Below are 4,372 nucleotides of genomic sequence, written 5' to 3' on the forward strand. Positions count from 1 at the left end.
GCTAGATTGTCCCCCTAGCTGAATTTCTCCCCATCTCTTCTGACTGTTGTGGGCTTAAAATGACAGGGCCAACATGATCTTCAGAAACTAGGTGGTATTACTGGTATGAGGTATGGCCAAAAGTTGAATCAGTTGGGAATGAGTTAATCTTAACTGGCTGACTTTGGAAATTCATTCATTCCTTAATTTTGGAAGAATAGGATCTTTTGGGGAATGCTCTTTCCCAGGGCACACTGAGCCCTTGTAGAGTTGGTCAAAAGAAGATGGCAAATGTAGTATTCTATTCCATACAAACTTCAAAACAGAAATCTCTAGGATAGTCCCCTTGGACGGATTCACTAAGGCACACGGAGAAGAAAGAAAAACCACCATGCTGTTCATTTTACCTCAATATTCAGAAACACCTGGAAGAATACAACTTCTCCTTGCCAAATACAAGTTCTCATTTCTGATCTCAAAATTAACCGCTGCCTGGCACAGCATTTTCGCTTTCAATTCCGTTTCAAACATACACATCACCATATTTACGAGTCAGATTTTCCACATAGGGCAACGCAAAGAGATTTCCAACATTTTCTTTTAATAAATAACTTTTTAAAAGATGAAGAATTTTTCACAATATGACATTTCCAGGTCCAGTAAATAAAAAGCCAATGGTGAAACCACACAGAACATGGTTAGGAAATGTCCAGGCTTATTTAACTGCAGGAAAATGGCACTTAGATATTGATATTATGCTAAAGTTAGAAACTTGGTCAGCTCTTTTTGGCAGAATATATTTAGAGAGTTGCCATAATTTGGCTGTTACTTGGCAGGGCATTTGGTGTGAATTTGGCAGGTAAGCTTGAAGAGACGTTCTTCCAACTTTGCTGTATTGAACTCTCCCAAGTGTGTAATACAGTGCGCTGCACATAGTAAGCCTCGGTAAATGCCATTAATGATGATAACAGCTGTCTCTCTTGGGATTTATTTTTTTGATGCCCCTCTATACAGGAGGATCAACCTTAGGCCAACTATAACCCTTTTCACAACTGACAAGACTTATGGAGAAGATTGCATTTCTTAATGACCCTAAGATAAGCTTCGATTGTCCTTGAAGCTCTGTTTTTTTTCCTTTGGCTTCTTCTTTGTGCCTTTGAAAAAGTATCTTCCAAGTCCTGCCACCACACTAATTGAGCATCCGTTTTTCCAGACCCATAATCTGTGCTCATGAAAGAGATGATCAGATGTGTGGCCTAGTGGAAAAATCACAGGATTGGGTGTCAGGAGGCCTAGATTCTAACCCTGGCTCCACCACTTGCCAGCTGCGTCATCTTGACAGGTCACTTGACTTCTCTGTGCCTTGGTTTCCTCATCTGTAAAATTATTTAACTACCTGTTCTGTCTCCCTTTAGACTGTGAACCCCATGTACGACAGGGCAATATATGCCTGATTTCATTTTATTGTAACTATTCAGTATTAAGCACGTTGCCTGGCACAGAGTAAGCACTTAAGAAATACCACACATTAATAAATACCATAATTTCTTGTTCGACCCTAGACAATTTAACTTCCAATTGTCTTTGAAGTCCATGCTAAAAAGAGGAAATTATACCCAAACAACTGGGGAACACTTACTGGCTCTTCCTTCTGCTGATAGGGTCTGGTTTTCAGTTGCTCTGCCCTCTGTTCCTCAGTGGACACTTTTATGTCTAGTATTTTAAAATTTTAAACACCAAGCCTCCGTTTATTCTGCCAAGTTCCATGACCCTGAAGCTGCACCCTTCTGTACAGGAACCTGAAAGGAGAATCCAGTGGTTCTGCAACGATAGGTAATCAGAGGACTCCCCCTCCCTCTCAACTACCCACCCATTGCCATCTCTACAGATACACCAGGTTCTGTGGATCTCTGTAAAGAACCTTTCTTGATAGTCCTTATGGCGTCATTGTGTTAAGTTACGTAACCTACTTACCGGAAACAACACAGCTTCCAGCTACTCCTTCTGGGTCGACAAAGGAGTGTCCAACTTTCTATTGGAGGGCTGTCAGTGGCCACCCTACCTCCTGACCTCTCAAGAGGGCAGGTCTGCCGATCTAGCTGACAGAGGGAGACACAACTGGCACACTTGGCAGTACTAAGCTAACTCAGCTGTCTTAAACATGGAAAGTTTTTGGATTGCACTCTATGACAGTACATAAAAACCAGACTGCCCATCAGGATAAAAGCCCAAAGTTAAATATGATCTATGGTTTTAACAAATGCTAATAGTTGTCATTTTCATGTTATGTGGAGAGTGGAGTAGTTGAAGTGGAAAAGTGAAATGACCTTTGAAAAATCCAATATTGTCTCTGGCTTTGGGAAGTCTAGTTGCTGAGACAACACCAAGGATTACTGAGGCTTCTATTTTCATCTAAAAGGATCAAGAAGGCAATTAGAAAAAAAAGAGAGATGCCTCAGGACAGCCACCATTGTATTTAATAGATTTTCAGAAGAGGGGGGGAAAAATGTAACTTCCAGCATCCTTAATGGAATGCATCCCAGCTTTTACTCCTCCTCGGGAATGCAGTGCATAATATCCACAGCGACTAACCCATTTTCTGAAGCCCTATCAAGAACACAGTCCACACAGCCCCTTTATTTTTATAAAACTGTTTGTAAATAGAAATATTTTACCTTGAAAAGGGCCACAAAGTCACCATTTAAAGCTGTTCACATGAGAATTATGAGTCCTGGCACCAATCCAGGAAGCAGAAGAATGAAAAAGTGACAAACCAGGAATAAAACTAGGCAGAGTTCATTATCTCAAAACTGTGAGGGGTAAATACATGGAGAAAGAGACTGAGAATTGAAAGGGCTTTAAGTATCAAATAGTTTAAAACAGTATTTTGGCTCTTTTTGCCTCTTTAGGCTATTATAGGCTGCCCTTTTTTTTAACCATTTTTGGCTATGTCACCTGAAAGAAGGCACTGGGTGCTTATAAAAAAAAATGAAAGAATAACAAATAATCTGAGATCTTTTGAAATTCTTACCAACTGAAACTCCCAAGAGAAGTACAATAAACTATTAAAATTCCCTTGCTTTTGATCATTACAGTTGGTAGCACACAAAGGTTTGAGAAGCCATGTGGCCTGGAGAAGCAGAGTGGGTAGTGGATAATGCACTGGCCTGAGAGGCAGAGAACTTGAGTCCTAATTTTGGCCCTGCCACTTGTCTACTGTGTGACCTCGGACAGGTCACTTAACTTCTCTGTGCCTCAGTTATCTTATCAGCAAAATGAGGATTAAGACTGTGAGCCCCACGTGGGACAGGGGCTCTGTCCAAAATGATTATCTTGTATCTACCCTAGTACAGTGCCTGGCACCTGATAAGCGCTAAACAAATACCATTAAAAAAAATTAGAAATGTTGGCTGATGGCATTTGTTGTCACATCAAAAGTATTGTTCTCATTAATGGCCGCACTTCTAGGGAAGCTGTTAGCAATGCATTAACCCTAAGACTTCCAAAGGTGCACACAGTATGTGCTTAATAAAAATGATTGAATGAATGAGGAGCTAAACCATAGGTCTAACCCCATTCTCTTAAAAAGCCACACTGGAAGAGACAATGCTTGTATACTTCAGAGCGGAGAAGCAGCGTGGCCTAGTGGAAAAAGCATGGAACTGGGAATCAGGAGATCTGGGTTCTAATCCCAGCTCTTCCACGTGCCTGCTGTGTGATCATGGGCAAGTCACTTATCTTCTTGTTGCCTCAGTTTCCTCACTGGTAAAATAGGGATTCAAAGCCTGCCCTTCTTTCCCCTTAGACTGTGAGTCCTGTGTGTTGGATCTGATTGTATCTACCCTAGTATTTAGCATAGTGCTTGGAACATAATAAGGACTTAATACCACAATTATTTTTATTTTTACTTCTTTAGCTGCCAAACCCAGATTTTCCTTCAATTTACAAGGAAAATACAAATGGTAGAGACTATGAGAAAATTAAAAGCAACCTCCCCTCACTCCTGCTCTCTGGTAACAAAATAACCTATGGTGGGGCTGAAAGTCTACTTGGGATCGCCGTCTGGAGAGAGGCAGAGGAGTTCACCTTTGGCCAGAGGTCGACCTTGATCAGGGAAGGCTAGAGAAGGGATGTGATGTGGAACCACACTGTCAGATGGATAGCCAAAAAACTCTGTTTACGGGGATTAGGGCTATCATTTTCATCTGGGTAACTACAGGCAGCAAAGGAGAGGCTCAATCAATGGTATTTACTGAGTGCTTACTGTGTACAGAGCACTATAGTAAGCACTTGGGAGAGTACAAGAAAAGAGAACCTGAGTGGATCCTGGATAGTCTTTGCAATGGTCATGGAGAGCCTTAGTCATGTTCCGGATGATACAGGAGTCCAGAGC

At 41.4% G+C, this 4,372-nt stretch overlaps 1 long non-coding RNA gene across 1 annotated transcript; it reads right to left on the reverse strand.

The window, feature by feature from the left end:
* Positions 1-559: 559 nt before the first annotated feature.
* LOC120638319 lies at positions 560-3,168 on the reverse strand. The gene is made up of 2 exons (XR_005659918.1): positions 1,619-3,168; positions 560-1,235 (listed from the first exon to the last, which is right to left on the reverse strand). It is a non-coding gene; the product is annotated as an uncharacterized LOC120638319 (long non-coding RNA).
* Positions 3,169-4,372: the final 1,204 nt, after the last annotated feature.

The sequence above is a fragment of the Ornithorhynchus anatinus genome, chromosome 1 (genome assembly GCF_004115215.2).
Source record: "Ornithorhynchus anatinus isolate Pmale09 chromosome 1, mOrnAna1.pri.v4, whole genome shotgun sequence".
Classification (NCBI taxonomy): Eukaryota; Metazoa; Chordata; class Mammalia; order Monotremata; family Ornithorhynchidae; genus Ornithorhynchus; species Ornithorhynchus anatinus.